Below are 26,212 nucleotides of genomic sequence, written 5' to 3' on the forward strand. Positions count from 1 at the left end.
TAATCTACTGAAAAGAAGGCTGCTCCCAGACCTCCAGAAGACCCACCAAGAACCTTACATTAGATAAATTTTTGTCTATAATTGCTGTCAGCTATAAGTTTGGTGTTTCTGAGCCAAGATTCAAAAAATCTACAAAACATATTTATGATACTGTAGATTTCTTGTGATATAAAAATCAATATTGTCTGAAATTCATTTTTATTTGAGATAGCACAAAAGATCACAAAATTCTAGGGAATTACTTAATGAGAAAAATGTTTTGCAGGTTACCAATTTAATTCTGTGTATTGCATTTTATAAATTATATGATGGTTATTGTGTTAGAAAAAGTACATATCAGAATTAATATTTTATTACATAGAATTGTAGGCAGAAAAGTGTATTTTCAGCAATCTCCAGCAAAAGATTACAGTTTTTGGTGAGAATTTAACCCAACATTCATTTACTGCTGTTTTCTAGAAACATAGTCACCACTTAAGTTGAGGATTCACTGTATAAACAATTTCAGGATATATTCACTGTATAAACAATCACATGAATGTTACAATAAGGTATTTTTACTATTTTGGAAGGAATTCTTCAGTAGAGTATCCAAAATATCTTGATATCTGACAAGTAAACATTTTCATATCTTGCTTATAACGTGCTTATCAAACTGGCATAATTACACAAAGGTGAAAGGATTAATTAACACAACAGATGATAAAGTATGGATCCAAAAAAGATTATTATGGGCTGGTGAACTGGGTTGTCTCTAATAAAATAAAATCCAATAGAAATAAAATTAAGCTCCACAATTTAGCTTAAAAAAAAGGCTTACCTGAATCGTCTTTATAAGGGAGGCATGATTACAGAACAGTTTGTTTGAAAAAGATCTGAGGATTTTAATAGTAACAAGCACTTAAGAACTTAACTTTCTGCCAGATCCTAGGCAAAGATACAAACAGAAGAAAAAAGACAGTCTTGCTCCTCAAAGGGTTTACATTCCAGTAGGGAATGATATCATAAAAAGGAGGCTGAAGAGGAGGATTAGGAATATTTGGGCAAGGCCATCCTGGGCCTGCCCCCAAAATGGAGGCCTGAAAGGAATTCATCATTGGAAAAAGGGAACTGTTATCTTGGAGGGATATTTCAAGGAGAGAAGGACCCAAGAGCTAAGAAAAATTCTATAGTGAAAGAGCAGCTGAGTTATAGAGGCAAAGTCCTTAACTGAATGCAAGCTCAGAATGAGTCATTAGTTTGATATAGCAACCAGAACAAAAAAACTAACATGATCTTAGATGACAAAAAGAAATGCATAGCTTCCAGAAATAAAGAGATAATAATATCTACATATTCTGTCCTTGTCAGTACTGACTAGCATTGTTTAGCAAAGATATGTAAACTGGAGATCAACTAAAAGTTTCAAAAACCCTTGAGTCCATGTCACATGAGGATCCATTGAAAGACCTAAGAATATTTAGCATGAAGAAAGAGAAGAGTCAACAGGGATATGATACCTGTGTTCAAGTTTTTAGAAGAGGAAACCATCCTATTCTGTTCAGCCCCAAAGGACAGAACCATAAAGAATGGATTGAAAATGCAAAGAAGCAAATTTAGTTTGGGTATCAGAAAAACTGATATAATTCTATTGAGTAAACTGCCTCAATAAGTAGTGGGCTCCTCCTTCATTGGAGGTCTTCAGTCAAAGGCTATATATGACCAATTGTTTGGGGTGCTGAAGTATGAATTACTTTTCAGGTTTGAGTTAGAATAGACAGATGGCTGTTCAAGTCCCCTCCAACTATGTAATTTTATGATCCTATGATTCATTTACACACAAAACTCTTACCTGAGCAAAGGATTGAATTCTACGACTTCTGAGATCCATTCTAATTCTAGGATATCATGATTTTTTTCAGCCTTAAGCTGCCACCTCCACACACACCAAAAATGCTACAACTCACTAGCACTCATAGTACAATTAACATCTCCTACCAACTTCACATGAATACAAAGATATTTTCAGTTTCCTCTACCCTGTACTAATATAGACCAAGGTAGCCTATGATTTGATGAAGATAAAAAGCCAGAATCTTGTACAGTGAAAAATCACTTTGGAGGCAAAGGACCTAATTTGAAATCATGCCTTTATCACTTATTTCCTAGGTTACCATCAGCAATTCATTTAACTTTTCTGGATCTCAGTTTCTTGTTGAATTAGATGACATCTGAAATCCCTTCCAAATCTAAATCTATCATTTCCCTTCTTCCCCACCCTCATCCCACACCCAATCCATAAATACATCAATCATAAACTTTGCTACACATTCAGGCAGAACCAGATTGCCCCACAGTCCATTTGGAGAACAAGATAGGAAGCCTTTATAAACAGGTTTTGTAAGCAGGCACTTTCCCAAACATATGAATTACTGTCACCAGCAAAAGTAATAGTTTATTTAGAGAGAAATGGGATTTTCCCTGCAGATTACACAGAATTAGCCATAAAGTATGCTCATTAAAAGCAGATTCTAGAAGATCTTAAATAAAGCTAGAAAAGCATTGAATACTGGCCCAAGAAAGAACTGTATCTGCTAGACAAAGACTAATCTAAATAAAGAAAAAAAGGTTCAAAACCAGAAGACTTTGCCTATGTGATGAAGTTCTTGGCCATCATGACCATGAAACAACTAAATATGCAAATCAGATGTAGAACCTGATGTAGAAGGGGACCACTTTTTTACTTCTGCAGAACCAGTAGCAAAATGGCATAAAAACAGAAATTATGCTAAGAATTTCAGCTTTTACACTTTTACAACCATTAATTTAACTGCTAGTATTCATAATGTATATCTTTGACCAATAGTGGATGATTAACAACATGATAGGAGTAACTGAGTTACATATATAATGGTGTTCTTACTATAACTGAAATAAAACTGCAAAAATATATATTTCAGCTAAATGGAGGGGGTATTTACAGGTCTTCCCTGGAAATGCAATTACAAAAAGGAGTTGGTTTCATTGTCACAAGAAACATAACTCCATAGGACACTTGGTCTTTTTACCTGGTAGCACTCATAAAGAACGTAAGCTAACAGATCTCTAGAAAATGGCAAATTAAGTGGCAACACCTGCTGCAAAGAGTTACAAAATAGAGAAATTCTACAAAAATTTGGTAATATCCTCCAAATAGAAATTATTTTTACCCTTGATATTCAATTGATTCAATGCTAAGTGGGCATAAGTATATTGAAACTCATGGCTTGACTGGAGAAAAATATAAATATACTAAATAAATAGGGGGTGGAGGTGAGGGAAACACATGGTTTGAAATTACAAAATGAAAGCCAAAGGAGTGTCAATCTGCAAAAGTCTCATGTTATTGGAAAACATGAATTATCAAAACACAAAAATTATTAAATTTGGACTATCTTAGACAAATTACTAAATTTGGACTATCTCAGACAAGAAATAAATAATAATCAGTGTGGAAATTATTTCACAGTTAGCTGCTTCACAATTAGCAAATTATCAACTTGTCAAAAAGTAAAAATCAATACGAATTAAGATGAATATAAGATACAGTGTGTGATTACAAGGAAAACAAGAATTTACCAAATGTTTACTATGTGACATATAAATATTAACTCACATTGTATTAATAACTCTAATTCAAACTTCTTAAAGAAATTGTTGAGTCAAAAAAGTGTAAAATGAATAAAAGTAAAGGCATTAACTATTATTTAAGAATTTAAACAGACACAAAATATTACCTACAATCAGGAGACACAATGAGTCCAGAAACTACCTCCTCTAGGCAAACACACTCCCTTCCTTGTGTAAAGACACAGAGACTAATGTCAACAATAGTTTAGATTATAAGCTCATAAAAACATAATTAGGGAGACAGACAATTATACAGGGAATCCTCTACAACAGAGAAAAATTTTTGAGAGATAATCACCTTATCATGGTGAACTTGATGTGAAACTTAGATACAAATATCCTATATTTGTAGATGAAACTGGAAGGAAAAATACAAAGAGTATGAGACAGAACAAATATTTGTTATCAGTAGCAATAGTGGTGGAAACATCATATATTGATTCCACCATCAAATTACTTGGAGTCAGGAAATATCAATGGCACTTAAGAATAAAAAAATAAAGAAACATGTTTGGACCTGACCAAACATATTCACACAACACAATTTTAAAATCACTCAGAAGATCAATTTTTAAGACATCACAATGAAGTAGTAAAAAGAATGGAAAAGATCATGGCTATTATTTAAGGACATTTAATACAGAAAGATCGAAGTAGATTCAAAATAAAGTATTTAAAATAAAACTTTATCATCCTACTTCTCTTTCTGCTAAATAATGATTAGAAAAAAATCTCAATTATACTGTCATACAAAAATTCAGCCCTTAGTTATTTACTAGCTAGCTGTATGATCATGGGCAAATCATTTACCTTCTGTCATGCTGTTTCTTCATCTGTAAAATGAGAATAAAACATCTACATTCCAGAACTGTTAGAAGAATCAAGTGAAATATTTTACAAACCTTAAATTATTAAAATTATAAAGCACTTTAAAGTGCTATATAAATGCTAGGTATTTCTGTAACTATTAAGGTATAGGCAGAATGTATTTAAAATTTTAATGTGAGGATGTCGGTTTTCAATACATATGTATTTAATAATTCTGTAGCAAAACTCTTAAAGGAAATCCTCAAAATCTTAAAATAATGCATCTATACTTAAATGATACATAATTCTAAGATTAACATCACACATTTCCCAATGGAACAAAGGTCAAAGAACAGACGATGCATGTGAAATACAATTAATATCTCAATGAAAAGATTCACAACTTTGTTCCTAAAAGAAATATGAATCAAGACAACCTTAAAATGCAATATTTGCAGTGATATGATTTTTCCACTTACTGCTTTGGCTGCATTGCAGACATTTTAACATGTTGTTTCATCATTATCATTTTGCTTCACTTAATTACTGCTTATATGGTTTATTCTTTGATCTTTTTAAAGATTTCATTGTTAAATCTCCTTTTGACTCTGTGACTTTTGTTTGTGATCCCTGAACCAAAGACTATTTTTATTGCATTTTGGCTTATAAATGACATATTAACCATGTCTGCCTTTTTAAAAATTTGTTTAAATATCTCTGTACCCTAATATATGGTCAATTTTTGCAAAACTTTCATGTGGTGCTGAGAAATATGTATATTTTTTGCCATCTCACTTAGAAAATTCCATAACACTATTATGTTACTGCCTATATATAACTGTAAATTTCTTTATGAATTTGGAAAAGCATTTGAAACATATAAGTTTATTAATGATATTGATAGTTGACTATGGTTCCTTTCACTATAATGAGTTTCCTTTGTTTATCCATTTTTAATTTTTTAAATGTTTGGTTTTTCCTATGTCAACATGATTACAACTCCTTTTTAAAAATTCATTTGACACAGAGAAAATTTTGTTCATTCCCTCAACTTTATTTTGTACATGTCTTTATTTTTTTAATGTATTTCTTGGAAATGACGGATTGTAGGGTTTTGTTTTCTCATCCAATCTATTACTCTTTTTCATTTTATTGAATTGTTTAAACCACTCACATATAAAGTTTTGAATAATGTTTACATTTTCCTCCATTAGTCTCTAATAATAAGTATTTTCAAGTTATGATTGCCCCCCCTTCTGTAAACACAACACTATGTTACTTTGGGTGATTCTTTTTTTTTAAGGAAGCACTATTCCCATTGCCTCTCTTCTTCTTATGTCCAATCCCCATCTCTCAGTGGTTACCAATTTTTTATTGGGTTTTTGATTATTAGTTCCTTTTCTTTCTGTTTTTATTTGGTAATTTAATTCTCCCCATTTTTCCCCCTTCAATTTTCCCCTTTAGCTTCAACTAGTCTTGGTCATTAGTTTTGGGGATTGTTGTCGTTGTTGCATTTTTGTACTCCTTTCTTGAAAGAGTTTCTTTTTCTCTCTTCATTACTGATTTTCTATTTCCATTCTAGACTCGCATCTAGACCACTGCAGATTCCAATTTTTCTATGCTGAAATTATTTTTATTATATGGGCCATAAATTTTGCTCTCATAATTCTCATTCTTCTTTTAAACTACTCAGAAACAGCATATTGTGACTCCAATGTTCTTCTAAAATTCCAGAGTTCTCTGTCTCATCAAATGTCAGATTGTTTTCCTTTGTTTGGTAGCATTTATTCAAACATGTTTGAACCAGACAGAAATAAAGAGGTCATATTTCTTTCTTCTCTTTATGCTTTATTTGTTGATTTATCTGCTTATATTCAAGGTCTTTAAATTCAAATTCAAGGTCTTCTTTCTGAGATTTCAGATGCATCCTATTTTCTCCTATTCACTGTCTGATGCACTTTTCTAATGGGAGTTTCCTTGAGGACTGGATCTCAAAGAGTCTCAGCCTTCTCCCATACTAAGAAATTCACAGTTTACCAAATTAGGTCTCTGTCATAATTAATTTCTGAAAGGACAGAACTGGCTCCAGTTGGATGCTGAGCTCAGGCTTATCAGAGTACCATATAGCACCTCTCCCTGCCCATACACACAATGTCTTCTGCTCCCTCTATTCCTCACTTCTCTGGTCTGGCACCAGCAATTCAAATAGTGCTATGGAGTTAATTTATGTAGTTTGGATCTCTAAGACTCTGAAAGAAGGGTGAAATGAGTGGGGTTTTGAGCTTTCCTTCACACTCAGAAATGTGTCCAGCCTCCTTCCTTCTGTTCTTGGCTCTCTTGCAGAGATCTTTTATAATGCAGACTCCTTCCACCAACCAAACTACTACCCCTGGAGCACTGCCATAATACTGGGCAATAGCAATCCAAGCAAAATTTCACTCCTGGGGCTGAGATCTCCAAGGCCCTAAAGAAAGGTAGGAGGGAACTGGGTTTAGGTTTGAGTTCTGTTACAAGCCCAATGTCAACCCTTTGGGTTAGCTAAGTGCAGCCTTGCTGAAAGTACCATGGATAGTGGAGGAGAAGTACTAAGTAAGCTCAGTATAGAAATCAGTTCATGGATTGGGTTGGGGGTGGGGTAGAATTTTTTGTTTTTAACCTTCTTTTGGATTTCAAGTGTCCTAAGTCATGGAAACAGTTGAAGTTGCTTTATTTTTGCTTCAAAATTTCTCTTTTGGACAAGTTTTGGCATTTTGCCATCAGAGTCCTCCATCTTGTTAATCATGTGACCAGGAAGTCTCAATTAAGCATTTATCAAATATCTACTATATACCAGGACTATTGTTCTAGGTGAGAATAGAAATGCCAAAATGCACCTGCCCTTACAATGCTTATATTTAATTGGGAGGGGAAATATAGCTTGTTCATAGATAAGTAATATAGGATATATGCAAAATAAATACAAAATGATTTGGAAATTTACTTTTAGGTATTTTACTATTAGGTAAATTAAGACAGGTGATTAACCTGTCACCTCTATATCCAACTGATGAATTGACATTTCTACTTGGATATTCTACCATCCAACTAAAACTCAATATGGTCAGCATGTAATTCTTCTCAAGTACCTGATACCCCACATATTCTCCTTGATTTTCATATGCTTTTCTCCCACTTGATGGCATCAATATGTTAAGAGTTTGAAAGGCTTCAGAGACCATCTGGTTCAACCAATCTATGAACAAGAGTCCTTTCTATAATAAACTAAAAATAAGACATTCACTTTTTGCTTAAAGAGCTTAATATCTCCCAAGCTAATCAATTCTTCTTTGGGATAGTTTTAATTGTTAGTATGTTTTCTTCTTTTAAATCAAGCCTAAATTTACCTCTTAACAACTTCTATTCATTGCTACTACTTCTATCTTCTCAAGTCAAGAAGTTCATGTCTAATACCTTTTTCATGTTTCAATCCATCATATACTTAAAGACATCATGCAAAATAACTTCTTCAGAATCATGTAAAATAACAGTTTGTGATCTAGGAGGAGTCTGTGAGGAGACTGGCAATATAACTTGTATCCAATAGTGCTTTAATTGTCACAACCCCAGAGAGAACTGAGATCTTATTTCCTAAAATACTGAGATTTAATTTTAAAAAAGAAAGAGTATGAAGAAACATCTTCTGGGTAAATTAAGTTTAATACATCTGTAGTGAAATGTGGAACAAATTCTTGAGAATATTTTAACTTGTATTTTGAGAAACTGAAGGCTGGGGAAGGATTTCCAAAATTGAACAGATGTAAAGGATATCAGTAACAATTAAACAGTGCTCTGGCTACAATGTTTCTCATACTTGATATATTATGAATAGTCATTTTTTGTTTCTTTTTTATCGTTTGCTATGCTGTACAGTTATCGACTCTGATGTTTTATTTAAGCCTAAAATTTAGACACAGCTGAAAGTTTAAAGGAAAAGAGATTTCTCTAGTTTAGTAAACTGGAGTAGAGGGATTAGATTAAATTAGAGAGGTGCTGCAATTTTATTAATTTGTGAGGATTATCAGAATACACAACTAGATTGCCTTACCAGCACCATCATTATCATCACCATCCAGTTACTTAGCAATTATATAGCACTTTAAGCTTTGCATAGTACTTTATCAATATTTCAGTTTGCCAGATAGGGGTTAAGTAACTTGCTTAGAGTCACATAGCTAAAGTATTAAGTCTTCCTGACTACAGGCCCAGTGTTCTAGCTACTGTATCTAATTGCTGCCTTAAAACCCAGGATGAGAATTAATAAGGTAATGAGCAAACTGAAAGAAGAGGGTTTCATGTGGCTGCAGTGTACCACATACACCTCTTGACTCTACATCAATAACATATTGAACCCTAAAACCTATTACACACAGCAAGCCTATTTCCTCTTGCTTTTAACTAGAGATCTATGCAAACAATAAAATATTTAGATACATTAAGGTTTCTTCTATGTTACTCTTTGACCTGAGAATACAAACATAAAGGAAGAATGGGAGGTTTTTTCTCTTCTCAATTTATAATCTTACTTAATAGCCTCATCCCAACTATCATCCCAACATAGATTTTGTAAAATTGCAAATTAGAAATGACTTCTGAATCTATCTCTGCAGGTACAACTAGTGACTTGTCCAGCCCTGCAGCTCCAGTCTCCTATCTCCAACTGCCTGTTGGAAATCTTCATCTGGATGTCCCACCAGAGCCTTGAAATCAACATCCCTTAAAGCAAATTCATCATCTTTCCCCCATAGTTACTCTTAACTAGTTCATTTGGGGGAAAAGAAAGAAATAACATTGAATAATAATAGTAAAATTATGTAAGTGACTTGAAGGAATTTGTTGTGAAGCTGCTCAGAGATTGAATTCCTTGAATTCAGGGAGAAGAAAGTTGGCCAAGTTCAAGATGAAAAGTAGAAAATTTGAATAACTATTTAGGACCAGAAACAGGTTCAGATTCTACTTCTGAGTTATAAAATAAAGCAAATGGAGGAAAATTAGAGGGGCTGGGAAAATGACTAAGGAAGATTAATAGTAGAAACTAAAGAAACAGACTCAAGAAGGATAAAGAGTAGGTAGTTGGCAAGATGAGGTAAGGTAAATGGAACCATTTGAGGGTTAAATAAATTGACTAAGTGTGTTGGAGGGTGGAGCAAATATACAGGAAATTGGTGTAAGGCTGAAGAGGAGGTGAGTATAACTGTGACTGTGGAGTTGTTGAAACAAGGAAAAAAAATTGAATAACTGTTATCAGGTGATCAAGAAGTCTTAATTGGCTGTTAAAAAATTAGTTTAGGGTTGTGATAAAAACATCCATAAGGAGTTTCAAGAAACAAGGTTTAAAAACTCAACCATTACAAAAAATAAGGGAAACTCTCTGTCTTCGTTTGAGTGAGCAATGTTTGTATTTCTGCTAGGATCAAGAGACTATTATCAATGTTCCAAATAAGGCTGATTTCTCTCCTAGAGGATAAAGTGAGGGGGTCTTCAAGTATATCTCTCCATGCTCCAGTTTTTTTGGGAGAAAGGGAGAATATAAAGCAAAAAGAAGCAAGACTTCATGGAAGAAGAGAAAAGGAAATACCAAATCTGAGGTAGAAGAAGGGACATTTGGCCTAGTTATGATAATAGATAACAGAGTTACACAGAGAGGAAAGGGAAGGAAAAGGATACTTGTATAATTAGAGCTTAAGAACAGATTTGGGGCTTTTCCTGAAAAAAGGGTTAGATTTTCTAAGAAAAAAGAAGTTTCTTATCCTCCAAAGAATGATAAAGTAGAGCTACTAAATGAAAGATCAGTCAATAAGGGGAAGAAAAAGAAGGGAAGAGGAGGGGAAATTGGTGTTTTCTTAATTAAAGGTACTGAGATCTGATTAACATTAGAGATGCCTATTGTCTTTCTGAAGCATTTATCCAGGATATAACATATAATCTCAACACTTATTAAAACAGATGACATATCCCCACTTCTGATGATTCACATAGGCACAAATTACCCTTGCAGAAGGAAAATAAAAAATTTTCCCAATGTTTATTTTTTAAAAATGAAGACCACAGAGGAAGGCAGAGGTTATGTTATTCTAATTCACTGAAAGAAAAAGGTGCAGAAAAGAAAAATTTATTTAGGAAGCAAATGATTGACCAAGAAGGTGGTATCTGAGAATGGGAGGGATCACATTTTAAAACACAGAGTTGGCAGATCACTGGCCAGAGATGGAGTACATAATTCACTAACCTCTAAAAATTACCTAACCTCCACTAGCTTTTTCCTTATCTGAAAAATGTAGGAATAGGATTAAGTAATCTCTAAGATTCTTTCTAGTTATGAAGATCTAGTATATGAACAATGGCCACCACTAAATAAAGCTAGTTTTTTTTTTCTTTTTGAAATATTCAATCATTCCTCTCCATTCCTGATACCATCACCCTTGTAAGAGTGTAGTATGGTATCGTGGATAATGTCAGGCCTGCCTCTCATAGCTATTAATTATGCAACATTGGAAAAGTAATTAAACCTCTCTAAACTTCAATTTCCTTTTTTTTTCCTTTTATTTTCTTTCCTTTTTTTGAAATTGGGAATGATAATTAATATCTATGGTACCTATCACATAGTGTTGTTTTGAAGATCAAATGAAATCATGCTTATAAAACACTTTTTAAAGTATAGATGGGATTTTTTTTTATTATTTCCTTATTGTTTCAACTTAGATTATTTGAACACTGCCATTTTCCTTCTCACCTTCTTTTTCCTTTACTTCAAAGCCATGCAATGTACTACATATTTCCTTTCATTCAATTTCTTGGAGCCACATTATTGCCTGAGTATAACGTTTCAGAGTCCTGGACAATATTTGAGAAAGAAACTCTAACTCTATACCTTGGAACCAGGGCTATTAACCGGTGAGGGAGTGGGGAGGAAGTGAATCTAAGTCTTCACTATGGAGACATACAGAGTTTTCTTCAAGTGTGAAAGTGAATCTACAGAGAAACACAATAAAACTCTATAAAGAATATTGACTTTTATGTCAGAGGGCCTAGGCTGGAATTCTAGTTTCATAATTTTCTTTGTTGCTGGTCATTCAGTCATTTCAGCTATGTCCAAATCTTCATAACTCATAATTCCACTGGGGTTTTCTTAGCAAAGACACTGGAGCAGTTTGTCATTTCCTTCTTCAGCTCATTTTACAGATAAGGAAACTGAGGCAAATAGGGTTAAGTAATTTGCTCAAGGTCACACACAGCTAATAAATATGTGAGGCCAAATTTAAACTTGACTCTAAGCCCGGGACTCTATGCACTGTGCTACCTAACTGCCCTCTGTAATTCCCTAATACTGTGAAAAAAATTATTCTAGCTCTCTAGACCTCAGCAAATAAAAAATTACAGCTATACAGCTTTAAAATTTGCAAAATGCTTTATAGATATTATTATCCTATGTGATCTTCACAACCTGTGAAGTACTATGATTATCATTATTCTTTTTATAAATGGGAAAAATTAGAACTAGACAGGTTAAGTCACTTGCCCATGGCCACAAAACTGCTAATAATCAGCAACAGGATTAAAATTCAATTGTTTCCCAACAAGCCCAATGTTCTTAGCATTACACTGTCTCAGTTTGCTTGTCAGTTTCAAAGAAGCTTCATGCCAAAAACATGAAGGGAGTTTTAAGGGTTTATGAATTACCTCCCAAAACTCTTTAAAAAGGTCTCAGCCCTTCTGCTTTTCTGTAACAAGCTGTACCATCTCAGTCACCTGGTCTGTGGCTGAGTCACGGGACAAATGCTGGCTTTCATAATATTTAACTACCTCTCTCACCCCCATCCCCCACAAGGAAATAATATTTGCTTAGATCTACAACAAGCCTCTTCAGAACTGAAAAATGCAAAATACAAATTGCCACTGCTGTCTCTTTATTCTATCTCCGATTATCCAATAATTTGTAGGTGCTCTTATTGATTCAGTGACATGACCAAAAAAAAAAAAAAAGTCAGAGACTCAAGGAACTTCTGAGTCATCTAGTTCAGCTCTCATTTTACAGTCAGAAACAATGACTCCTTAGAGGGGAAGTGACCCACTCAAAGTTACCCAAGTTATCTATGACAGAGATGGGGTTTGAGTCCAGTTTTCCTGAATTCTTCTGTGATAATGCGGTTTATGGCTCAGCACTGATAAATAGCACAACCACCATGACACAAAAGAGCAATTGAATACAGCAGAGACGGCCAAGAATGAGTGGGGAGAAAGCTTTGTTTTTTAAAGGGTCTCCCATGAAGGAAAAATGAAGTAAATTGATAAACTGAATGCATCACCAAATAACAATCACAGCACCTTGAAGTGGCTCACTGCCTGTCCTGCTACTCTTCATTCATTTAACAAATAAATAGTAAGGACCTACTATGACTGCCTACTAGGTGTGATAAAGAATTCCCATAACACATGACCCTTGCCTTCTATGAGACTTTCTAATTAGTTGAAGGATAAGTCACCAATCAAGTTATCATTACTTTCAATTTTAATCTCCTTGAGGATAAAGATTATCTTTTGCCTCTTTTTATATCCCAGGCACTTAGTAGAGTGTCTGTCACACAGTAGGCATTTTTAATAAATGTTTGTTTGATTGGCTGATTGCATGACAAGTATTTTATAGAGATGAAAACCAAGTGCTTGGTGAGTCTGGAGAATAAATATCCAACTGGACCGATCAGACTTTAAAGTTTGGGTGAAAATTCAACAGAATGGTGGACTAAGGATATTACAACATATATAGTATAATAAATGATACGAGCAAAATGCAAACTATATTGGGGAATAGAAGGTTGCACAGATGGTCTGCAATAGGTTATATTGAAGCAAGTAATATGAAAAGGTGGGAAAGAAGGTATGCCAAATACTAGAAGACGCTGATAATACCAGGCAAAGTCTTTTAATAATAATCTTTTTTTTTTTTTTTTTTTGTAATTTAAATTTACTTTCCAGGCAACAAGGATTCACTTGATGATTTTTTAAGCAGGAGAGTGATATATGTCCACATTCAATAGGTCTTACAGGCTTTCCAAGGACCTCAGAACCAGGATTAACCACTAGAATCTCATAGCCATTTAAATCTTCCTTAAATCATAGCTCAGAATATTATGATGATTTCAATGGAAAGCTACAACTCCTTGGGGAAAGAAGTTCTCCAAGATCAGCCACATTCCTCTCTAATTAGCAGCATAATCTTTGATTTAACTCTGTTATTCAATATAACTTTATAAAGTCATCACTTATCCTATGAGATGCTTATTGGCAATACAGCCAACCACCTAGAAAGAAATTTAAAATTAGATCCAATGACTCTTTAAGCATAGAAACAATTTATATTTCCTATTGAAAAAAAATTCATGTTTTCATATTTTACACTTACATGTCACACATTTATTTGACACAATTAACATCTATACTAAATAGCATTCAAGATACAATAACAAAATATGAACTAAGCCCTTCCATCAACAAACATATATTCTATTGTTGTTCACAGTAAAAGAGTAAGAAAAATTAATTTGAAGAGAATGAGTGCACAACAACTGAGGGAATCAGGAAAGGCTTCACTTAGAAGGCGGCATCTAAGTTAAATTTTGAAGGACACTAAGAATTCTAAGATACAAATGCAAAAAGAAGTACATTCCAAGTGTGGAGTCTGTGTGTCAAAAGGCATAGGGACTGGAAATAGACTTTGGACAACTGCAGGTAAATCAATTTATATGAAACATCAAGTATACGTGAATCCTAAAAAGAGAATAAAATGAAAGGTAACTTGGGATGAAATTCTCCCTCACCAGCCCAAATAAATAAGAAAAAAAAAAAAAATAAGGCCAAAATAGCAACAATATGAAGAAAAAATTGGAAGGCCAACCCTTCTGCTTATGTTCTTGATGTCCCCTTTTTCTACTTCAGATGATTGCTTTTATTATTATCTCCCCTCCAATCTTTGGTCTTCACCTATCTACTGGTTCCTTCCTTTCTATTTATAAACATGCCCCCATCTCCATTTTTGAAAACTTACACACACACACACACACACACACACACACACTTTTTCTCCTGAAGTTCAGTCTTGCATTACAAATTACCTATTGAAGGCAACTAAGTGGTGCAAAGTCAGGAGGACCTAATTTCAAATCTAGTCTTACACACTTAATACTTCCTCTCTGTGTCACTGGGCAAGTCACTTAACCCCAATTTTTTCAATTTTAAAAAAAAGATAACTACAAATTATCTATTGGATATTTCAAAGTAGATAAATCATAAGTGTTTCATAGTTAACATGTCCAAAACATTCACACAAAAACACATATCCCTCTTTCCAATTCCCTATTTCTGTCAAGGACTTCATCATCTTTCTAGCTTTTGTAATTTACTACTTTAATATTATCCTCTATTTCTTGTTCTTTTTCACCCCATATATTCAAATAGTTATTTAATTTTATTTTTTCTTAGTTTCACAATCTCTATCAAATATATTCCCTTCTTTCCACATGTCACCCAAATACTACCCTAGTTCACTCCTTCATTGTTTCTCAATTGTTATAACAGCCTCCTGATAGTCTAGGATCATAGATTTAGAATTGGAAAGAATTGTAGATGCCAACAAATCCAACTACCTCATCACACACACACACACACACACACACACACACACACACACACACACACTTCTATTTAGCATTTAAAACTCTTTACAATTTATTCTCTTCCTATCTTTCCAGTTTTCAAATCTTATTGTCCATTCATTTTAAGATAATACTATTCTATTTGCTGTTTTCACAAACAATACTCTTATTTCCCATCTCCATGCTTTTCTATTGGCTGTCACCTATCCCTGCAAAGTTCTTATTTATTTCCAAATCTAGTTTCCTTCAAAATTCAGCTGAGGCAACACCTCTTGTAGGTAGGTGGCTTTACTCATTCTCCCAGTTTCCAGTATCTTTCTCCTTAAAATTACCTTGCATCTACTTGTATGATGTATCCTTCATTAGAATAAAATTACTTCAAGGCAAAGTTGTTTTTTTAATACCCCTAGTGATTGACACAGTGCCTAACACATAGTAAGAATTTATTAAATGCTTGTGGATTAACTGAAATCAGCTCTCTTACCTGCCTTTATTGTCCCCAACTTCCCCCTTCTCTGACATCACAGCCTACAGCCATAGTAGGGGCCTTCTTGACTCTTTTGACAACTGCAGTTTTAGGTGTGGCTTTCAATATTAATTCTTTGATAGGGTCCTGAGAGAGCTCATTCCTATGAAGAAGGGAAGACTGTAATTCAGAACTATTTCAAAGTTCTACTAGAAAGGAAAGATGAGTGAGTGGGAAGAAGAGGAGTGCTTTATATCAAAAAAACCATAGACAAATCAACAGAATGATGGGTAAAGACAGATAAAAGCTAACCAGGAGAAATGAACAAACAATAATAATTTTTTAAAAGGAGTCATATCAACAAACAAGTATTTTGCAACAAAGAAAATGGAGTCAAATTTCCCATGAAGCTATTATTTATTTATTTACAATAAATTCTGCAGTCTTCTTAAATGAGAGTACAGCAAATCCAAGAATCTCCAGAATGAGGTGGAGAAGAATAATCAAAATTTAATTGGTGGGAATGTGTGGAAATCATATAAAGAAAGGAAGGTAGGGATTAAAGCTAAGGAAAAACTCAAAAAGACTAACAAAAAACTAGAAAATTCAGAACAAAAACTGGACATTTTCAATAACTGGAGATTCTCTGAAAATAAGAATGCTATGATGAAAAGATACAGAAGTAGAAGAAAAAAAATACAAAAAGCAATTTCAAAAACATGATCATATGAACAATTAAAAGCAAACAATTAAAAAATAAAATTATAAGAAAATATGAATTCTACAAACTATAATACTGAACAATAAGATTCAACTGGGCAGTCTAAGAAATATGTCTTCCAAAGGGAAAAAAAAAAACATCATTAAATACTGGGGGAACCAGGTATATCAACTGGTGAAAAAATTGGGCTTGATCCTTTGAGATATTGTTAAATTCTAGTACTAAAGAAAACCACACTTCAAGGAATCATGCATGAAAATGATCCAAAAATTTAGGAAGCAGATGGCAAAATACAGATAGATTCTATACAAGAAAGAACCCCAAGTTTAACTCAACAAGAAATACCAATCAAACTTCAGAATTACAGCATTAGATAAATTATATAGGAATCAAGAAAAAAATCTTACATGTTCCAAGATTTAGTGTTTACAAGGAATCAAAGGATTAACTCGAATGTGATATTCTAAAAAGCAAAGTTTAGTTGGCACCTCAAAATAGCACACTTTGCAGAGCTGAGCCTGGACATCATAGAGAATGAGTGAATGTTGAAACACAGAAGTAAGTGATTCAACATGCAAAGGACCCAAACAGGAGAAAACAAAATACTTCAGAAAGTAATAAAAACTTAATAAATGAAATGTTTGTTTCCAAGTGGTTAGAGACAATTAGATGGCATAGCAGATAGAACTTGGGGTGTGAAGTCAGAAAGACCTGAGTTTAAATCTGGCCTTACACACCCTGGGCAAGTCATTTAACCCTGTTTAGCAGGATTTTCTTGTCTGTCAAATAAGCAGAAGAAAGAAATCGCAAACCACTCCAGTATCTTTGCCAAAAAAACAACAACAACAACAACAACAACAACAACACCAAAACAAATAAACAAAAACACAAATTGAGTCATAAAGACGCAAATGTGACTGAAATGACTAAACAACAAAAAAGAAACAAACAAGACCACAAAGGGTAGAGGAATTCCACTCTTCATAGTTTGATTCAAATCACTTTGCACATTGAGAGGCATTGAGAAGAAAGCAATAGAAAAAGAAATAGGGGAGAAGTTAGTAGAATACATGGATTAATACTGAAGGAGTAAAATTTCATTCCCTCATTAGTAAACAAACATGTTAAGATAATACAAAGGAACTCTACCTGGTTAGGGAGAAGAGAGAAATGGATAAGGGGAATGGAAATATCTAGGAAAAAGCTGTTCAAGACCCAAGAGCAGAGATGGAATAAAAGCACTGTGTGATAATGGAAAGATCTTGTGTCTAGGAAGACCAGCCTCTAACACATGTTTATATATCACCCTGGGCAAGTCACTTAACTTCTCAGTGTTCTTGGCATTGGTAAGACAATCTTTTTCAGAAAGAGGAGAGTGGGGAGGAAGGGGGAAGAAACAAACATTTATTCAGCACCTAACATGTTCCAGGCACTGTACTAAGCACTTTGCAAATACTATCTTATTTGATCCTCACATCAAGCCTGGAATGAGCTTCCTTCACCAAGGGAAATCAAAGGTTCAGTGCTCAGCTTCCCTCAATGAAGGAATGAAATATTACTGTGCATTAAGAAATGGTGAATATCAAAAATTCAAAAAAATGAGGAAATATTTGTATGAAGTGATACATAGGGAAATAAGTAAAACCAACTGAACTAATAAGTATTTTCTATTAAATAATATTGAACAAAAAGAGGAAGTTAAATTAATAAAACAAAAAAAATTACTAAGAGCTCACTGTGTGATAGTTTTTGGTCACACACATATACATTTGTGCTAATTTTTGTACATATCTTAGACACCAAATCCTTATTAGAAATATATACAAAAATTCTTACAAAGACTTTTTCCCATTTGACTGTTTCTCCCTTTATTCTAGGTGAATTAATTTTGTTTTTCATATAAAGTTACATATTTTATCTTATGTCTTTGCCTTTATCCTTTGGCTAAGACTAATTTCCATAGCTGTAAAGATGTGTGATTTGCTTATCTTCTAATTTTATAGCATTATCTTTAATATTAAGGTCATGTAACCATTTAGAATATATTATAAAAGAATTTCATATAGGAAGTCAGACAACATGATATGGCAGTGGTGGCCAGGGAACATCACTTCAGCAATAGGGATTAGCAGTAGATATCAGGCACAATAGTAGAATTAATTTGATTATGATTCCAGAACTGGAGAGCATGGAATCTGGTAAGAAGAGTACTTCAAAGATTTGTGTTAGTCCTGTGCTATAAATTTTTTTCAAAATATTAAGATATTAAGTATAGAGAAATTTCAAAACACCATATGGCTTAATCAGGATCCAAAAAAGATTCTAACAGAATATAGAGCAGGTAGGTGGCTTAGTGGATAGAGCAATAGGCCTAGAGTCAAGAAGACCTGAGTTCAAATCTAACTTCTTATACTTAGTATGTGACTCTGATCATGTCACTCAACCTCTTTTGCTTTAATCCACTAGAGAAGGAAATGATAAACCACTTCAGTATCTTTGCCAATCTCACAGACAGTATGGTATATTAAGATCCATGGCATCATGAAGAATCAGAGATGTGACTGAACAAATGAACAAATGTCACATTTAAGTGACATTTATCAGGAATAAAGGTAAAATCTTATACTTGGGTTTGAAAAAAATCAGTGTTATCATTACAAGATGGAAAAGTATCAGGATTATACAGTAATTCCTCTGAAAAATTTTTTGGGGTTTTAATGGATTGTCAGCTAAATATGTATTACCAATATGCTATAGCAGACTAAAACTAACATAGTTCTCTTCTCTGATCCAATTACACATGGAGTATTATATTCATTTGTAGGAACCACATTTTAGGAAAAACACTGATAAACTGAAGAAAGACCACAGGAAGATAATCAGGATGTTGAAGGACTTGTAAATCATGCTAATATGAAATAGGAGGCTCTACTGAAGGAATTGGGAATGTCTAGCCCACAAGTGCCTAGAAGACATGAAAGATGTTTTCACAAGTTCAAAGAATTATCATGTGAAAGAAATAATTTTTTTTCCTTGGCTCTAGAGAGCAAAACTAGGAACAATAGGGTAGTTCTGATTACCAAAAGGATCCAGAATACAAAAAAAGGTTAAAAACTCCTAAACAATAGGATTACCAAAAAATATATATTAAAACTAAATGAAAAATTTTTTTAATAATTTAATATATTCAAAAGTAAAATGGATTGCCTTAAAAGGTAACGACTTCAAGAAAGGCTATATGATTATCTGTCACCTTTATTATAGAGAAAATTCTTATTGATCTACAAGTTGGACTAGAAAGACTTTGATTACTCTTCTAACGTTGATATTCCCAATTACTGTTGAAGGTTCAACCAATACTCCAATCACTCCTGTTCAAAATCTTAGTGTCATCTTCTAGTGATTTCTTCCATACCACATATCCAATCAGTTGCCAAATCTGGAAGTTTCTTTCTCTGCAATATTTTTCAAAATGTCCCTTTTTGACCACTAACAAACCACTACCCTAGTTCACTTCTCATGTGGATTTTTAAAATAGCCCCTTAATTAAATTCCCTATTTCAAGTTTCTCCCATCTGATTCATTTTCCACACAACTGTCAAAATGACTATCCTAGTTTTGACTTTGTCTCCCCCCCCCACCTTTCTCAACAGATGCCAATGGCTTTCTATAACCTCTAAAAACATATAACTTCTTCCAATTGTCATTTAAAACTCTTGACAGTAATCAATTACTTTTCCTCACAAATAATGCTCCAATATGCTCCATTTCCTATCTCAGTGTCTTTCTACTGGTTTTCCCCAAGTGCCTAAAATACTCCCTCTCTCCTAATTTCCACCTTGTAAAATAGATACATGGTTTCCTCTAAGACTCATCTCAAAGAGCCAGCTCCTATAGTAGGCCTTTTCCTGCTTCCCCTATATACTGGTGTCTTGCCCTCTACTAGGGATTCATAACTCAGGATCTGTGACCTTGTATTGTAGGTATATATATATATATATATATATATATATATATATATATATATACCTACACATACACACATATATACACATACAAATAGGTATTGCATAATAAATTTTATATATGCAATTTATATATTTCTTTTTATATGTTCATGGTAAATTCATCATATATGAAAATATGCATGTATTCTATCTAAGATATATAATACACATTATATAAATATATGGGGATTTCTTTCTATGTAGCATCTCAATATAATTGATTTCCAATGTTGTTGTTTGTTTTGCATTTAACAACAGTATTCTTATAGGGATTCCATAGTTCAGACTACCAAAAGGATCTAGAATGCAAAAAAAAAGGGGGGGAGTTTAAAACCTCTCCTAAAGGGCACTTCTCATCTACGGATGGAGTGTTAAATGGCTATGATTTTGGGATTGGAGTCAGAACAGTTCAAACCCTGCCCCAAACACTTAAAAGTTGTGTGACCTTAGACAAAGTTCTTAAATCTCAGTTTTATCTGTAAAAATGAAGATAATATTAGCACTTAACCTCCCAGAGTTGTTGTGAGGATACAATGAGATCATATTTAGAAAGTACTTGGTACAGTAACTATCATATTAGTGCAGTCCTGGAATCAGAAAGACTCATATTCCTGAGTTCAAATCTGATCTTAGATATTTGATATTTGTCTGACCCTGAGCAAGGCACAAGGGCATGATAGGCATTTGTACCCAATTAAGTGTTTTTCAAGTCTAGTGCTATATAAATGTTACCTATTAAAATGATAATAATAGCAATAATTTTCTTCATACCAAGGGAGAGGAAAGTTAAGGAATTGTATCTCCAGAAAATCCCAATTAAAATGCAAATATGTCACTAATTAGGAAAACATGTTAAGCAAGTTACAGAATTACAGTTTTCTGGAACTAAAAAGGAACTTCAGAGATTACTTCACTGTTCTAGATCTCAGTTTTCTCGTGTGAAAGAGGATGGTATTGGTCTAGATGATCTCTAAGTTTCTTATCAGCTTTAACAGTTTGCAGATTCTATAAAAATTTGAAAGTAATGTCTAAATCAGAGACTCTGGCTTCAAATCCTGCTTCACATGCTTACCTCCATGATTTGAACTACTTGAGGATTCCAATTATAGATCTATCAACCAATGATGTTTTAGCACATTATTTTATAAATTGAGAATTAGGCCCCCCAGGGTATAGGTTGGAGTAAATTTAGATGGAGACACTGGATTATTTAGTGTGAACTATAAAAACTAAGAAGGAGTTTTAAAAATAAATTTGCCTTCTAATAATTTTGCCTAACAACGATATTTCACGACTCAACATCCTCCCCCCACCCCCCACTCCAACTCCACCCCCGACATATGAACTGAAAGCTTGTTAATTAACTTTGGACTACATGCTGTACTTTTCAGCTCCTCTTCCTTTTTCTCCCTAAGTCTCCTCTTCCTTCTGAATTCATATATTTAGTCTGGGCTCATGAGGCCTGGGCCACTCGGTTTAATCAATTACCTCAATTTAAGAGTCCGGTATATGTAATTTAAGTTTCTAGGCTTTATATCTATACCATGACAGGCATTTAAAATAGAAGGTAAATTGGGTGACAACGGCGGCAAGTGGCTGGGAGGGAGGTGTTAAAAGGCAAATTCTCTGAATCCTCGGTCCTCAATATCCAGACTCCAGCCTCCAACCTTCCCTATTTCACCTTCTTCCCAAGATTTGCACTCATTTGCCATCCCCACCCTTGCATCTAGTCCCGAAAACCGGCTTCCCCGGGCACGAGGCCCTTGGCTCGACCTCCCTAGCCAACACACCTGCTGCCCGGGCCGGGAACCTTGCCCATGCTCGAGGTGGAGCGCCTCCTGGCTCGTTCTCTGGCTACAGTCTGTACATCTGTTCTCCGACCCCAATCATAATCCCGAATCGCCTCTACTGATCCCAGACACCTCCTGCTGCCAAATGCAGCCTTCCGAGGAGGGAACATCTAGCCTCAGGCCAGACCTTGCAGCCCCACCCAGCTGTCGTGTCTCTCCCCAGAATGGGGCGGAGTGGAGCTCACAAGACTGCCGAAGCTTTCTTGCTGCCACGCCCTACGTTTAAGCTGCGGGTACTGAATGACTACCCCGACAGAGAAAAGAGGCCCCAGTTAGCGGAACTCAATCATGGTCTCAGAGACTTCGGGATTCTTTACTTTCCAGTGACCACTTTCCAACTAACCCAAGACCCCTTCCCCTGTTTCAAGAAAGTCTGGTTCCCTGTGTATCAAGTAGATTAGATGCAGCAGGAGAAATAACTGGGAAAGAGACTTGCAAGGATTCATCCATCAGAGTAAAAGTACAACCAATATCCCACATCTTAAGACTCTAAGAAGCTGTTATCACCGACCCAAGAAATTTAAATAGTAGGGTGGGGTAACCTGAAAGAGTGTTTAGTGTTGAAGGAAAGCGATAAAGGGAGAAAGAGGAAGCTAGAGAATATGCTTCCTTCTACTCTTACCCAGCTCCCACTTCCTCCTGCCACTTCCATTTTCTTTTAGTAGGTGCATTTTCCATTTAGTATACTCTGCTTCCCCCATTTCCAACCCCATTCCTATCTTTTCCCTCACTACAATACCGTTCAGCTGAACCTGGAGTCGAGACAAGTGGTACCCTATGATTTGCCGCTAAATTACTGCTTAATGTTCATGTGAGTCACTTCCCCTCGTTGGCCTCAAAATGAGATTAAACTAGATGATTCTCCTCCTCCACTCCTTTCCCCCCTCCTCATCCCAGCCTATGCAGCAGCTTTACTCCTATCCCTACTTTCATCACCTCAAAGAATTCCTGGAGATTCAAGGAATCATCCGGGAATATATTTTGGAAAATATTCAGAAATAAAGTGATCCCAAAAGACTCTGTGATCTGCCCTTCACAACACTTGCACAACATCTCTTTTGGAATCGCTACATTTTATGGAAAGAAGAAAAAAAAAATAACTGTTACTGCTACTCCTAAAAAAGAAAAACTAAGGCACTAAAAGGTTGAGGCATTTCATATTCTATTTTATTGATATGTACATCCACTGAGAAAGAGTACCTTGAATTGCATGTTAAAGGAGGTGGGGAGGGCACAGATAAGAAGATCGAAAGAACAGATATTCATCTTCAAAAGACAGCCTATGCAAATGAACCCATTAACTATAGAATTTCCAACTGGGTTGGAAAGAAGGTCCAAGTTCATCTAGTCAAATCCCTTCATTTTCCAGATGGAGAAACTAAGGCTCAAAAAAATGAATGCTGAGGTAAGGGGTTCCTTTGTCTAAAGGTCTAAGTCCCTTAAGGGCTCTGAGATTTAAATAATACTGTAGCAAATTATAAGGGCCAACAAAGATGAGTTCTTGGAGACCTATTTTCCAGTCCTTATACCTCTTTCATGGATGATGCTGATATATCAGAGAGCTAGGCTGAAACGGAGAACTCAGAGAAGGATACTTCTACATTTGTGCTTCCAATTTTAAATCTCTGTGTCAGTAATAAGGTTAGAGAGCTATATCTTTTATAAATGCAAAATTAAAATAAGGCCAGTTCTTTGTCCAACCTAAGACATTCCTACTCAAGTGTCTAGCACAATGTTCTGCACTCAGTAGATACTCAATACTTGTAAAAGATAGTCTGATGACCAGATCTATAGGTTTGGAATCAAAGGACTGGATTGAAGTCCTAAGTGTTCTATCCTTATGTGAACTTGAAAGTTCACATGTGAAATGTGATTCTCTCTGAATTTCAATATCTTCATCTATAAAATTATGGGGTTGGACTTGACTATCTCTAAAATCCATTTTCAGCTCTATAAAATATGACGTTATTTTGTATCAAGTATATCCACATAGCTGTCTAAAGCAAGTGATACCTCACATTTCAGAACAAGCAAAGATAGTATACAACCATCCTTTCAGTAAAATTAAGCAAAGGGAGGGGAGCACTAGTTTATACCACAACTTTAGTCCAAGTTTCCAAAGTCAACTGTGGTGATCTTCTTTTAAAATAAGTAGAATGGTTCTCTCTGGGGGAGAGGGTGCAGGTTTCTCGAGGAAGATTTCTCAGGGAGGTTTTCTGGAGGCAGCCTTAGTATCAGTTCAGATCAATAATTACCCCAAATACAGCCAGGTGATAAAAGTTCAGATCTTTTATTATCTCCAATATAGCCCGGTTAGCTTAGAGGCCTATCTCTCCGCTTCGTTTCAAGAGCTCTTGCCGCTTTGTCCTTTGCTTCTGCCTATGCTTTCTTCAACCTTCAGTCCAGCTCCAAGTTGAATCTGCCTTGCCTCCAAGAGAGGGCTTCTGGCTCTCAATCTCCCAAAGTGCTCTGTGTCTGCACCAAAGTGCTCCTCTCCAATCCAGCTGAACTCTCTTCCGCCACCAGCCAGCCAAGTGGAAAATATTCTGGAATAGATCTCTCTTCACTGGCCTTATATCTGACTCTTCTGAGAGAATGGGATTATGGGTTTTCTCCCATAGTGCTCTCTGGCCCTAAGAGCTTTAAGGGAGGTGTGAATTCGCAAAGTTACAAAGTTTACTTTGTGAATCTGGCAAACTTGTGAACTCCGATGAGTAAAGGTGTAAACACAAGCATTGTACTAATTAGTTCTACTTAGTACCTTGTTTCAGATTCTGGCCCAAAACATCTTCTTGTAAGATCAGATCAACAATCTATCAACTCTAATGAGTTAGCAATTTGTAAAGATTCCAACAGTCAACTATGAGGTTATTTTTTGTATAAAAACCTAAAGATATGGACATATATGATTTTTCCTTTCCTGCTCACATAAAAAATTAAATCATTAAAATTTGGAATTGAAAGAGAACATCTAATCCGACCAATACCCCAAAAACAATCTGCAATACAATATTGGAACAAGTGGTTATCCACTCTCCTTTCAAAGGCCTCCAAGGAGAGAGTAATTGCTGTCTCCTAAAGTAGCCCATTCTGTTTATGATAAATACCTTTGCTTGTTAGGAAGTTGCCTGATATCAAGATTAATTTATCTCTTTGTAACTTTTACTCATAGCTAATCAACTCAAATAAAATAAACCCAATACATTTTTCATCTGAGCCCTGCAAGAACTCAAAGACTCTCTTATTGCTTAAAAAGAAAACAAAACAAAACAAAAACCATGCAAATACAACTTCCCCAAAGGAAGTAGAAACAGAAAGCATCTTGAACTGAAAGTAGAGGAAGCAAATACTAGTTTTAAAAAGGCCCTGAGAGATTATCTGCTCCAATTTCTGCATTTTACAATGATAAAAAAAAAATACAGTCACACTGTTAACAGAGAAATAAGAATGACTCCTAATAGGATTCTAACTAAAATTTAACAAGATTTCAATACATTTTATTTTTCTAACATATAATTCATAATGCTCCTTCTTTAGGTCTTGGTTATAAATTATTTCAGACCCACACATCTATATGACTTCATGTAGAAGATGGCTTTTGAGCTGGGTCTTGATGGAAATGTACACAAAAAAGGATGATAATATTACTGTACTTTGCCTGGATCAGACCACATCTGGAAAGTGCCATATTTTTAGGGAAAAAAAAGAATTCAGTAACTTTTGTTGAATATGTGAATAAATAACAGTGAAATAATGGGAGGATTTTAGGATCAAGGGTTGGAGTGGTTGATTAAAAAATTATTGTAGCAAATAATTAAATAATTTGAAACTGTGGAATGAAGGATTTGAGCTTGGTTGGGGTCTGCAGATGAACTCCAATTTTGGAAGAAAGGTAGTAGATTTTGTGTGCGGTATTGAGGACCTGAGATTAGCTGAGATTCTAAGCAGTGATGGAGTTCCTGCTTAGGACTCTGTTGTTAAAGTTAAGACTTGTTATTAAACTGCCAAATGTATATTTACCTAACAAA

At 34.7% G+C, this 26,212-nt stretch overlaps 1 protein-coding gene across 2 annotated transcripts in view; it reads right to left on the reverse strand.

Annotated features, from left to right (window-relative positions):
- Positions 1–22,315, reverse strand: part of PIK3R5 (phosphoinositide-3-kinase regulatory subunit 5) — a 98,157-nt gene extending 75,842 nt beyond the window's left edge. For both annotated transcript variants that reach the window (XM_051995670.1, XM_051995669.1), the window contains exon 1: positions 22,125–22,315. The gene's annotated coding sequence lies outside the window, so the exon portion shown is untranslated. The remainder of the gene's footprint in view (positions 1–22,124) is intronic.
- Positions 22,316–26,212: the final 3,897 nt, after the last annotated feature.

This window comes from Antechinus flavipes, chromosome 4, assembly GCF_016432865.1.
Source record: "Antechinus flavipes isolate AdamAnt ecotype Samford, QLD, Australia chromosome 4, AdamAnt_v2, whole genome shotgun sequence".
Lineage (NCBI taxonomy): Eukaryota > Metazoa > Chordata > Mammalia > Dasyuromorphia > Dasyuridae > Antechinus > Antechinus flavipes.